Below are 14,892 nucleotides of genomic sequence, written 5' to 3'. Positions count from 1 at the left end.
CCTTTTCCCACCTGATTTCTGCCAAGCAAACCCAAATCCTGAAGGCCTTTGCCGTGCCTTCCCTAGCCTATAAATACATATCTTTGCTGCATAATTAAACCACCCTCTACCACTTCTCATCACAAATTCACACCCATCTTTCACCATTCACCACACACACCTCATTGTGCTGCAGCTGCAAGGAAGGAAAGAAGAGAACTTAGTGTTGTGCCTGCAATTCAAACCATTTGGATTGTTGGAGCATTTCTAGGTGTATTCTATTCTTTGTTTTCTATGTTTAAATTTAATTATATTTGTTTAATTGCAAACATGAGGAACTAATTTCGTTTTATCTAGGGGGAAATTCAAAGCCGTGAACATATTTGCATTATGAATTGATTACTTCCAGTTGTGATTTCAGGAATAGTGAATGCAATTTACTTAACTGTTTGATTCTTAACTTATTCTTTTTTGTTGATTAAGGGTGCACACTTAGTTTGCATGCAGGGATTTGACGCTAGTCACAATCGTGTTAAGTGAATTCCCGAAAGGAGTATTATGCTGGTCGTAGTTACAAATGCCTTGTTAATGCTTATGATTTTCACAAAGCTTAATGATCTTTGATTGTATCTCTATTATGCTGTTCGTGTAGGGAACTATTGAAGAATAATTTGGTTGCCGATGCGTTGTCCATCCAATTCAATGACTTAAGGAAAATCTGAGGGTTAATTAGTGATGTTCATGGTTTATTGGAAAAGCAACTGGAAATCAATTTGTATGCAAGTGTGTCATGTGTGGAGAAGAACCCTCTAGCTAGCTAATCACCCATATTTTTCCCCAAATTCGTGCTAAATTTGCTTAAGTTTTTAGTTTACTTGTCTTTACTTTAAATTCGTCAAAAACCCAATCCCCTTTACTTTGCTGTGTCAAGTTGTTAGAATTTATCCAATTTGTGTTTTTAAGTGTTTTTAAGTGCTTTGAGTCAAGTTAAAAATCAATGTTCGTCCAATTCACCCTCCAGTGTCTAGTTTGAGTCTATTTGATTGTTTTGTGCTATTTTGAGTCTTTTTAGTTGTTTTGAGTTCTTTGAGTCTAGTTAAGTGTTTTCAAGCCTAGTTTTGTGTTTTTGAGTCAATTTAAGTAGATTAGCAATCCCTCCTAATCCCCGGCCTAGAATGATCCCTACTTACATCTTTACTACAATTGTCAATAAGAGAGTTTAATTTGAGTGCTAGTTAAATTTCACATCACAAATCAAGACAAAGAAGATAAGGAATATGCTAAAAAGAAGGAACATTATCCAAACCAACCTTATCTTATCTTATCCTAACCTTATCCTAATCTACCTAATTTCCAGCTGTAAGGAGGACATCTAAATGACATTAGGATACCTACAAATCAAGTTTTCTAGAAGCTAAACCTTATCCCTAGAAGTATGCCGCACCTAGCCCTTCTAGAAGCCATGTTTCCTGCTACAAAGACTACTCATTTTCCTCCCTGGAATTGGATGAGAAGTGTCCATTTTCCTTGCTAATTTGGAATCCTAATCCCCTTATTTCACAACCTTGTCGTGCCTTCCCTCTCCCTATAAATACATTGTGCTGCAGCAATTGAAAATTCACTCATCTGTCACCACAAAATCGCACCATGATGTGATAAAAACTAGCACACAAATTAAACCCTCTTGTTGACAATTGTAGTAAAGATGTAAGTAGGGATCGTTCTAGACCGGGGATTAGGAGAGATTGCTAATCTACTCTAAACTGACTTAAAGCACAAAACTAAACTTTAAAAATAGAAAACTAGACTTTAAGACTTTTAACTAGACTTATATGACTCAAAACAAATTAGAATGACTCTAAACAGCACAAAACAATGAAACTGACTCAAACAGACACTAGGGATTACTTTCAATGAATTCTAACTTTAACTTGACTCAAAATACTAAAAGACACAAAATGGGACAAATTCTAACTAAAAGACACGACCAAGTAAAGGGGGATTGGGTTTTGGACGAAATTAAAGTAAAAACAAGCAGATTGTAAACTTAAACTAAGTTTGGATGAAATTGGGGTAAATGGATGGGTGATAAGCTAGCTAGAGAGTCCTTCTCCACACATGACACACTTGCATACAAAATGATTTCCAGCTGCTTTTCCAATAAACCATGAACCTCAACACCCCAGATTAACCATGAACAGCACTAATTAACCTTCAGATTTTCCTTAAGTCACTGAATTGGATGGACAACGCATCGGCAACCAAATTATTCTTCAATAGTCCCCTACATAACAACATAATAGAGATACAATCAAAGATCATTAAGCTTTGTGAAAATCATAAGCATTGACAAGGCATTCGGAACTATGAACAGCATGATACTCCTGCCAGGAATCTACTTAACACGATTGTGACTAGCAACCTCCACTACTTATGAATATAAGTTCATAACAATTAGGTGAAATTCCCTTATATTCTAGCATCAAATTAATGCATGCAAACTAAGCGGGCCCTCTTAATCAACATACAAGGATAAGTTCTGAATCAAACAGTTAAGTAAATTGCATTCATGATTTATGAAATCACAACTGAAAATAATCAATTCATATTACAAATATGTTAATGGCTTTGAATTCTCCTCTAGCTAAAAGGAGTTTAGCTCCTCATGTTAGAAAAACAAAGATAATTAAACTTAAACATTAAAAACAAAGGATGGATTACACCTAAAAACGGTCCAGCAATCCAAGCTTGAATGGCAAGCACATCCAAGGGTCCTCCTTCTTCTTCTTTGCCGCGGCACAAGGGTTGTGATGATGGATGAGTGGTGAATTGTGGTGGTGGATGGATGTAGGTGAGTTATGGTTAAGGATGGATTGGTATTTTGGTGATTAGAACCCTCCAAATGGTGCGACAAAGGGTTTTATTTATAGGGATGGGAAACGCACGACCTAATTAATTTTTGTAAACAGGTTTGATCCCAAATCCATAAGGAAAAAGAGAAATAGATGTCAGAATCCTAGGAAAAAGGTTAAGGGAATATGCGGCAGAAAGGGGGAAAAGGGAATTTGCTTTGCGGCAAGGAAAATAGGAAAGGGATATGGGAAGGAGGATGCGGCACAGATTTTTGGATCTACTAGAATTATTATTTAAGTGTCCTAAAATATTTAGGAAGCCTCCTTGTGGCTGGAACGTTGGTAGATTAGGATTAGGAAGGGTTAAATCAAAATAAGGTAACTTGACTAATGTTTCCTCTTTTCTTGCTGAGCTTCTTATCTTCTTTAAATTAATTCTTCTTTTTCTTTAACACATTCCTAGCCTCTTTAGTCTTCAATTTCGTCCATCCACCTTGCTCCATGCATGTGCTATCATTCCAAGCCCAAAATTGCTCCAAAATGCACCAAAATGCACTTTCTTGCCACTTTAGCCCTTTGGACCTACAAACACACGAAAATAGCTTAAAATACTAAAATAACTATGAACTAACAACATAAATGCACAAAAACAAGCTACTAAGTCGCATAAATATGCTTCTATCACACCACACATCCATCATACACAGAAATCTCTTTTGTTCCGTAGCTTTGCAAGGAGGAATGAGAGGAGACCCTTTGTCGTGCCCTGCCATTCAAGATTGGATTGCTGAGGTGTTATTAGGTGTTTTCTATCTTTTATTTTCAATGTTTAATTTAAGTTATCTTTGTTTAATTGCGAACATGAGGAACTAAACTCGTTTTGGCTAGACGAGAATTCAAAACCATGAACATATATTGCATATGAATTGATTACTTTCAATTATGATTTCATGAATCGTGAATGCAATTTGCTTAACTGTTTGATTAAGAACTTGTTCTTGTATGTTGATTAAGGAGGCCTACTTAGTTTGCATGCATGAATTTGATGCTAAAATATAAAGGAGTTTCACCTAATAGTTATGAACTTATATTTTTAAGTAGTGGAGGTCACTGGTCATCATCATGTTAAGTGAATTCCTGGTAGGAGTATTATGTTGTTCATAGTTACGAATGTCTTGTTAATGCTTATGATTTTCATAGAGCTTAATGATCTTTGATATGTATCTCTATCATGTTGTTTGTGTAGGGAACTTTGTTTGTACCATACTTGACCAATCCCGAAACTACTGAGCACCGGTCAACGTTATACCGTCAAGGACCCAGAAGAGTTTCCCTCCAACCAGGAGGCTAATCACAGCGCGACACGTGTCGACATTAGAAGCCAATCATAGCACGACACGTGTTAACATCAGAAGCCAATCATAACACGACACGTGTCAATGTCCGAATGAAACTAGAAACTCTCTTCTATAAATAGAGATCATTCTTTCACAATATTTCCTAATGTCATTTGTACTAAGTCATTCACTAGTACTCACAAAAGGAGAGCTTGAACCTATGTACTTGTGTAAACCTTTCACAATTAATGAGAACTCCTCTACTCCGTGGACTTAGCCAATCTGGGTGAACCACATACATCTTGTGTTTGCTTCCCTGTCTCTATCCATTTACATACTCATCCACACTAGTGACCGGAGAAATCTAGTGAAGGTCACAAACTTAACACTTTCTGTTGTACCAAAGTCCTCACCGATTTTATGCATCAACATTTGGCGCCGTATGTGGGAACGACACTTATTTGTTGGAAGTATGCCCACAAAGCCAATCATTTGATGTAATAGCTTTTGGAATGCTTATTGTATTAAACTTTTATATGTTTAATGAAGGGCAAAGCTTATTGTTAATCACTATTTATTGTATCATGTGTTTAAGCAATAAGGGAATCCAAGGAATGTATTTGATCTAAGAGACAAGTGATTTAAGTAAGTTAGATTAACGAGACCTTTCTCTTATGTTCATTCCTAAAACGTTCCTAGCCATAAGATTGCCAATTCGGCATTGACAATCCGCTAAGGTTAGTATGTGTTATGTCGACTCAAGCGTGAGTATGACTAGTCTCAAGTCATTTGGTGTTGGACACTAAGACAAACACATAGGTGCTCGAAAGAGTAATCGAGTACACTGAAGTACGATCAAAAGAGAGTTCGAACATACATGTCATGTAAGAACTCGATAGTTGCAATATGCAAAGTAGTCCTTTGACCTGAGGCATCATAGATGTCTAATGGTTAGGTCCTTGACCTTTGATCATGTCAAAGGCATTCCATTGGAGTGTCCACGGCATTATTGGGGTCAAGCTATCTAGTCATGTAGGCATATGAATGCACAACAAGGGATCTCTAACTTTCCATGGTGGAAGGAGAATACTCTAAGATATGATTCGAGAGTCTTTGGCCAAAGCATATGAATATGACTTAGGAAGTTTGTTCCAAATCTTATTCAATAGAATCATATGGAGAAGTATCACATTGGATAGGAGACATGAAAGAAACTATCACTTAAACAATGTGATTAAGAGTATTGTATTAGAGAAGGACCGTATTGCATTGTAGTTGTAACTGGATAGGTTCTCCAACCAATTCTACTTAGCTTGGGTAACCATGACATGCTGCTAGGTGTCACTCATGGTTTGTGGAAGCCTTAATGATTAGCAAACACTAATTTTAAGGGAGAATTGAAATGTGGTTTCAATTCACAATCGATTGTTAAGAGTAACAATCGCCCTCTACCTCGCTAAATGGAACCTAATGGATCGTACACCGAGTAAGGATGAAAGTGAAGAAATTAAATGAAGGGGATATGCAATTAAATGGTTTAATTGAAGAATGGTCAAAGTTAATTAATTATACGAAATGTTCGTATTGGGCTTTTAAGTTGGTTTTGGGCTTCGAGGCCCAAAAGCGTTTTGGTCCACAAGGCCCATTATGTTTAAGTTGTATGACAACTAAAACAAAATGGGCAATTAGCCCAATAACATCAACATGGCCGGCCATAGGGTGAGTGGATGCAAACTTGGATTAATTACAAGTTTGCCACTCACATGTGATGAAGTATAAATTCAACTTTATAGCTTTATTTTCATTTAGGGTTTTCTTGATGAAAAGAGGTGAAACATTTTCTCTCTTCTTCTATATAGAGGCCGGCCACTTAGAGAAGTTTTAGTTAGCAATCTATTCTTCTCTAAGTCATCCATTTCTTCTTCACAATATATCCTTGGTGAAGAGACTTAGAGACATCAAGCTTTTGGTGTTTTGGAGAACATATCCTCAAATCCTCAAAGAAGCAAAGGAGCACTAAAAGGAAGAAAATCACAAGGAAGATCCAAGGAGCAAGGAGGTGACTTGAAGGCCCTCCAATTGGGTGAATCCCTTGTGTAATCAAGGATGAGCTTCAAGGGTAATGAATCTCTAAATCCTTTGTTCTCTTTAATGTTGTTAAAGAGTTTATTGGTTCACCATTCACTAGGCTTTGAAAGTCATGGGTTTTATGAATTGTTTTTGAATGCATGCCTACTTTAACATGTTAATAGTTTGCATATGTATTCAAATATTCTCACTTGTTCTTAGCTAGGACAAAATTTTTTTCCTACAAGTGGTATCAGAGTCTAGGCCTAGTTTATGGTGAATCCTTTTGGGTTTTGTGATTTTTCATGGTTTATGATTTAAGTGTTGTAAATGTTACAAGCTTTGTTCTTGCTTTTGAATAAATTTTGCTTGAAAATTTTGCATCTCAAATGTTGTAGATGTAGTTCATTGAAGCATGAATATTGGAACTAAAATTTGGTGCCATGTATGTGGGGAAATTCGGCCAAATCCAAAGGGTGATTTTTTGGGTTCATGTTTGTATTGTTAAAAAGGTTTTAAAGTGACTTTTGGAACCCCTAAGTACCCTAGGATGTTAGCCCTCTTTTGAGTAGTGAAAATTTGAGTTTTATTGAGTGAAAAACATTCATGGAGCTATTATGATTTTTCATGAGTGTTCTTCAATATTCTTGAAGTTCTTGCTAAGAAGAAAAAGGTTTTGTTTTTTTTGATTCAAAAGTTTAATGTTTTTCATAAAGTTTTGGTTTATTTTTTATGGGTGATGGTTATAGGTGAAGGATGTTTAATGCATTTAATGTTAGACAAATTTTTTTCAATGTTTGACAAAACTTTATCTTACAACCTATCCAAATCACCTTTATCTCACCTAACAAATCAACTTGCAAAAATTTTTTAGAAAATTTTTCACTTCTTCAGTAAAAGCCGGCCACCCTATAGAATAGGGTATTTTTGGGTCTTTTGTGCAATTACATAAAGTTTTGATACTTTTGTGTATTTGTATTTTGGCCCAAAAGTTTACGTTTTTACGTTAAGGCCCAAAAACTCTAAAGGACAAATTGTTTTGTTCCTTTATTGATGTTTTTGTTATTGTTAAAAATTTTGGGTTCTAATTGTAATTACATGAAGTTGTGGACTTTTGTGTTTTTACAAAGTGACCCCAAAAGTTTATGTTTATTAAATAATGGCCCAATTGTTGAGGTCATTGTTTTTGGCCCAAATAAAATGAGAACAAAATGGTTTTGTCTCTTTAATGAGAATTGGATTTTCATTTCAATTAGTTCCATTTAAATCAATTCTATGAATCCGAAAACCAATTGTTTAAGTTGCTTTCTTAGTTAGTATGATTGATTAAGAAAAGGGTGATTATGAACCAAATGCCTCGATAATTGAGCTATGTGATTGGCCGTTGTACATTATGAATGTTTGGGTTTAGTAGTTTAGATTTGAATGTAATTTGATTAGTTCAAATTTGTTGTAAATGGACATAAGTCCACCCTATGTGTTGTAAAAGGGCATAAGCCCTTATCTTTATTTCATGTATTCCTTTTTGTTTATATGTATGCAAATTGGAATAGTTGGGTCCAACGCCCAATAGGAAATAACGGTTTAATTGGATTAAACGCGTAACTAAAATCAACAACTACCTACCTTAGACCCAAGGTCCAACACAAGGCTCGTGTTGGATCAAATTAAACGGTTCATAATCATCCTAAGACCTAATATGACTATATAGTCCATATGAGGATGCAAAGCATTCGTTAGTAGTTCCATATAGTCTCGCTTGTTTCATAGAAATAGTGGGAGTATTATATACTGCTAAATCATATTAACTTGGACCAATGGTTGTGATAGGCCCAAGTTCTTTTAATAAGATTAAAATGTTTTTGATGTAGCCCAACACTACTCCCTCAATAAAACGAATATTAAGTTGATAAGTGAGAGATGCTTTGAACATCTCTTCGTAGGCCTTCCACCATGGTGGGCTTCAATCGTTTGTGACTCATACACCGTATTCGTCCAGTTCTGGAGTATGCAAAGTATGTGCTTACATTCAGGAGAAGCCTATAAACATATGATGAAGTGAAGGTAGGCAACGAGTATGGTCAATATGATATTCTTCTGAGGCCATTCTTGAACCCCTACTTGAACTAGCATGGTGGGAATGACTTAACTAAGTGCAATGGTGCCAATATGATATTCTTCTGAGGCATCATTTTCTAGAGGCCAAACAAGATGGGTAATTACAAAAGTTAAAAATGGCTAAAGCGTTATCCTCTCATCATTATTATTGCTAGCCAATATGATATTCTTCTGAGGTGGGCTTGGTAATGGTGAGCCTCCCATACCCCGCTAAGAGTTCAACATAACTCTCGAATTCCATTGAGGGATGTGGAATTTGCCGAAAATAGTGGGTGGTACTATTTGATTTAAGACCCAATCAAGTAGTTTTAAAATCAACAATCTAATACGATTTTTGTTATGTTATGTAGTTAACGACATGCCTAAAATAATACCCACCATTATACTTGACAAAAGGGGCCTTAGGGGCCAACGTTTCCTTGCTTGGTATCGCCACATTGAGAATGTCTCAAAGGTGAAAGACATATTGTATGTGCTTAAGCAATCCCCTCCTCATGTACCTCCTACGAAACTAGCTTCAAATGAGGAGTGTCAAGATTATGCTAGACACTATGAGGATGACTTACAAATCAAATGCTTAATCCTCACTTCACTTAGTGAGGAGCTTATGAAGCTACATAAGCACATGGACACTTCTTGTGCCATGGTTGAAAGTTTGCATAAGATGCATGACATTGAGACTAGTAATATACGATTCTCAAATGTTTGTAGTGTAATGAATGCCAAAATGGAAAAGGGGGCATCGGTTCATAAACATGGACAAAAGATGGAAAGGATCTTTCAAGATCTTGAAAGTTTAGGAACTTCCATCGATGGGAAAATGGCCCAAGACTTTTTCCTTGCATCTCTCTCAGATGATTTCACCAAGTTTATTGTAAACTATAAAGTGAATAGACTCAATCATACTTTTACTGAGATGATTGACATGTGCTGTAAATTTGAACAAGGTTTCAAAAGGGACAGTGGGAGTGAGAATGCAATAACAAGGAAAAGGTTGCATAAGAAGAAGGCAATAAAATCCAAAGGAACATGCTTTCATTGTGGAAAAGATGAACATTGGAAGAAGAAATACAGGGTGCGCATTGCGAGCCTTATGACACGAACTTTTGAATAAACTATTTCCGTCATAGAGAGTGTTTTTACAGTGAGCTCCAATTCCTGGATATTTGATTCAGGCGCTAGTCAACATATCTGTAATACGATGCAGGGACTAGCAGGGAGCAGGACACTGCGCAATGGAGAGATGGTTGTGCGAGTTGGGAACAGCACTAAAATCTCTGCAAAAGCAATAGGCACCTACATGCTTTAACTACCCTCTGGGGAAGTCTTGGAACTTAAAAATTGTTTATATTTTCCTTCATGTATAAAGAATTTGATTTCTATCTCTAAGCTTTTACGAGATGGGCACTCAGTATTGTTTGACCAAATGAGTTGCACTTTATACTTGAACGGTCATATTATCTCTCATGGTAATATGATAGAGGGACTTTTTCACCTAGAGACAAGTAGTGGGATGCACTGTATTGAAAGTGGGAATACCTCAAAACCCAAAAGGGCTAGAGAAGAAGTTAACCAAGAAATGATGTGGCATCTTAAACTTGGACATGTGAACCTTGATAAGATTCGCAAGATGTCGAAAGACGGATATTTCCGCCCATTAGGTAATGACCAGATGGGTACTTGTGAATGTTGCTTGAAAGGGAAGATGACCAAATCTCCATTCACTGGGAAAGGAAAGCGTGCCACGGAAATTCTAGGGTTAATCCACACTGACGTATGTGGACCTATGTCTACTACGTCGAGAGGAGGCTTCTCCTACTATATCACATTCACCGACGATCATTCTCGGTTTGGCTATGTGTATCTTATGAAGTACAAGTCAGAATCCTTTGAAAGGTTCAAAGAATTCAAGAATGAAGTTGAGAAGCAAACTGGGAAACAGATAAAGACCCTAAGATCAGATCGAGGGGTGAATATCTGAGTAATGAATTCCTAGACTACCTCAAGGAGTGTGGAATAGTATCACGGTGGACTCCACCAGGAACTCCTCAGCATAACGAAGTTTCTGAACGGAGAAATCGAACCTTGATGAACATGGTTCGTTCTATGATGAGTTCCGCTGACTTACCAGTTTCATTATGGGGATATGCACTACAAACAGAAGCTTATTTGCTAAATAGAGTGCCTTCCAAGTCCGTTCCACAAACGCCATATGAGATATGGCATGGCAAAAACACAAATCTTAATCATATTAGGATTTGGGGTTGTCCGACTTACGTAAAAAGGCTTGGAGTTGACAAGCTTGAAGCAAGATCAGTTAAGTGCTATTTTGTGGGGTATTCCAAACAGACTTTGGGATACGAATTCTATAACCCTGACGACCAGAAAGTCTTTGTCGCCAGAACTGCTATGTTCCTTGAGGACGAATTCGTTCTCAAAGGAAGTAGCAAGAAAATGATAGAATTGAAGGAAATTAATGAGATTAATGATGAACCATAAACAAGCACTCTACAAGTTGACAACCCTGTTCCTGAACCCTTAGCTCCACGTAGATCTGAATGGGTTAGTAAGCCACCTAAGAGGTATGGCTTAGATAATGACTTTGGGGAATTGCACCTTCTAGGTGACAATGACACAAAGGAGGACCCTAGAGACTACACTGAAGCAATGTCCAACATTGATTCAAAGAGATGGCAAGAGGCCATGAAATCCGAGATGGATTCCATGTATCAAAATCAGGTCTGGACTGTTGTAGACCCTCCAGAAGGTATAGTACCTGTTGGAAACAAATGGGTCTTCAAGAGGAAGATAGGCGTTGATGGAAACGTGGAGACTTATAAAGCTAGACTAGTAGCCAAGGGTTACAGGCAACGAAAAGGGATTGACTATGAAGAAACCTTCTCTCCTGTAGCCATGATTAAGTTCATTCGGATTTTGCTTGCTATAGCTGCGTACCATGATTATGAGATATGGCAAATGGATGTGAAGACGGCCTTTCTGAACGGCTACCTAGAGGAAGAGCTCTATATGACTCAACCCGAAGGTTTCGTGTCCAAGTCTGAAAAGACTAAGGTATGCAAGCTTCAAAGGTCCATTTATGGACTTAAGCAAGCCTCCAGGAGCAGAAACATTCGTTTTGATACTGAAATCAAATCGTTTGGTTTGGCTCAAAACGAATACGACAATTGTATTTATCAAAAGGTTGTTGGGGATGCAGTTGTATTCCTAGTGTTATATGTAGATGACATATTACTATTCGGGAATGACACTGCAGTACTTTCTTCTGTAAAAGTGTGGTTGTCCAAAACCTTCCACATGAAAGATTTAGGAGATGCATCTTATGTACTTGGGATAAAGCTCTATCGTGATAGATCCAGAAAATTAATTGGATTATCCCAATCTATGTACATTGATAAGGTGCTAAGTAGGTTCCGGATGGAACAATCTAAGAAAGGTTTTCTTCTTGTGAGACATGGAATTCACCTTTCTAAGTCCATGGAACCTAAGACTCCTGAAGAGATACGGTAGATGAATGTTATTCCTTATGCTTCAGCCATAGGAAGTCTCATGTATGCCATGATATTCACAAGGCCTGATATCGCATATGTTGTGAGCATTACTAGTTGATATCAATCTAACCCAGGATCAGAACACTGGACAGCTGTCAAGACGGTCCTTAAGTACTTAAGAAGAACTAAGGACATGTTCCTCGTTTATGGAGGAGCGACAGAGTTGCGAGTGGAAGCCTATACAGACGCAGATTTCCAATCTGACGTCGATGATAGAAGTTCCAACTTCGGATATGTATTCACTCTAAATGGTGAGGCTGTCAATTGGAAAAGCAAGAAACAAAGTGTAATTGCTGATTCCACAACAGAGGCTGAATATGTTGCTGCAGCTGAAGTCAGCAAAGAAGCGTTCTGGATGAAGAAGTTCATTACTGAACTTGGAGTGGTTCCAACCATTACATCACCAGTAACTTTGTACTGTGATAATAGTGGGGCGATAACTCAAGCCAAGGAACCCAGGGCTCATCAAAAGAACAAGCATTTTGACAGGCGCTTTAATATCATTAGAAGATATGCTGCCGAGGGGAAAGTCAACATCCTCAAAGTTGCCTCAGCCGATAACGTAGCAGATCCACTAACGAAGCCAATGTCTCAAATCCAACTTGACCGCCATATGGAAATGATGGGTATTAGATACATGGGAGGATGGCTTTGAGTGCAAGTGGGAGATTGTTCGAAGTATGCCCACAAAGCCAATCATTTGATGTAATAGCTTTTGGAATGCTTATTGTATTAAACTTTTATATGTTTAATGAAGGGCAAAGCTTATTGTTAATCACTATTTATTGTATCATGTGTTTAAGCAATAAGGGTATCCAAGGAATGTATTTGATCTAAGAGACAAGTGATTTAAGTAAGTTAGATTAACGAGACCTTTCTCTTATGTTCATTCCTAAAACGTTCCTAGCCATAGGATTGCCAATTGGGCATTGACAATCCGTTAAGGTTAGTACGTGTTATGTCGACTCAAGCGTGAGTATGACTAGTCTTAAGTCATTTGGTGTTGGACACTAAGACAAACACATAGGTGCTCGAAAGAGTAATCGAGTACACTGAAGTACGATCAAAAGAGAGTTCGAACATACATGTCATGTAAGAACTCGATAGTTGCAATATGCAAAGTAGTCCTTTGACCTGAGGCATCATAGATGTCTAATGGTTAGGTCCTTGACCTTTGATCATGTCAAAGGCATTCCATTGGAGTGTCCACGGCATTGTTGGGGTCAAGCTATCTAGTCATGTAGGCATATGAATGCACAACAAGGTATCTCTAACCTTCCATGGTGGAAGGAGAATACTCTAAGATATGATTCGAGAGTCTTTGGCCAAAGCATATGAATATGACTTAGGAAGTTTGTTCCAAATCTTATTCAATAGAATCATATGGAGAAGTATCACATTGGATAGTAGACATGAAAGAAACTATCACTTAAACAATGTGATTAAGAGTATTGTATTAGAGAAGGACCGTATTGCATTGTAGTTGTAACTGGATAGGTTCTCCAACCAATTCTACTTAGCTTGGGTAACCATGACATGCTGCTAGGTGTCACTCATGGTTTGTGGAAGCCCTAATGATTAGCAAACACTAATTTTAAGGGAGAATTGAAATGTGGTTTCAATTCACAATCGATCGTTAAGAGTAACAATCGTCCACTACCTCACTAAATGGAACCTAATGGATCGTACACCGAGTAAGGATGAAAGTGAAGAAATTAAATGAAATGGATATGCAATTAAATGGTTTAATTGAAGAATGGTCAAAGTTAATTAATTATACGAAATGTTCGTATTGGGCTTTTAAGTTGGTTTTGGGCTTCGGGGCCCAAAAGCGTTTTGGTCCACAAGGCCCATTATGTTTAAGTTGTATGACAACTAAAACAAAATGGGCAATTAGCCCAATAACATCAACATGGCCGGCCATAGGGTGAGTGGATGCAAACTTGGATTAATTACAAGTTTGCCACTCACATGTGATGAAGTATAAATTCAACTTTATAGCTTTATTTTCATTTAGGGTTTTCTTGATGAAAAGAGGTGAAACATTTTCTCTCTTTTTCTCTATAGAGGCCGGCCACTTAGAGAAGTTTTAGCTAGCAATCTATTCTTCTCTAAGTCATCCATTTCTTCTTCACAATATATCATTGGTGAAGAGACTTAGAGACATCAAGCTTTTGGTGTTTTGGAGAACATATCCTCAAATCCTCAAAGAAGCAAAGGAGCACTAAAAGGAAGAAAATCACAAGGAAGATCCAAGGAGCAAGGAGGTGACTTGAAGGCCCTCCACTTGGGTGAATCCCTTGTGTAATCAAGGATGAGCTTCAAGGGTAATGAATCTCTAAATCCTTTATTCTCTTGAATGTTGTTAAAGAGTTTATTGGTTCACCATTCACTAGGCTTTGAAAGTCATGGGTTTTATGAATTGTTTTTTAATGCATGCCTACTTTAACATGTTAATAGTTTGCATATGTATTCAAATATTCTCACTTGTTCTTAGCTAGGACAAAATTTTTTTCCTTCATTATTCTCACTTTGTTCAGCTTTGTTAAGCTGTTTTCCACCATTCGTACACTCTCTTTTGACCATGCATCCCTGTCCAACATGGGGAGCGAAGGAAGCCACAGCACACAGAATGACACCTCTCTTGCACCTAGTGCGAAACAACTAAAGAAGGAAGGAAAGAGGGTTGCTCTTCAAGCTAAAGTCGATGAGCTCGAATCTCAAAACAACAAGATATCAATGAAGAATGAGGTCCTCCAGGAGCAGTATGAGAAGCTCTTTGAGATGCTCCATGAAACTAGGCGTACTCAAACACGCGAACTCGTTACCCCTGTGGACATCAACCATCATCTAGATGCCTCCCAACAAGGAGGGTTACATTCCTTCGACATGGGTATCCCTGATGAGGAGCGAGCTAATCATCAAAATATTGATCAACATGAGACTTCTCTCAACCCAGCTGCTTTGACG

The sequence above is a fragment of the Malus domestica genome, chromosome 10 (genome assembly GCF_042453785.1).
Source record: "Malus domestica chromosome 10, GDT2T_hap1".
Taxonomy (NCBI): domain Eukaryota; kingdom Viridiplantae; phylum Streptophyta; class Magnoliopsida; order Rosales; family Rosaceae; genus Malus; species Malus domestica.
This window is presented reverse-complemented; position numbering follows the sequence as displayed.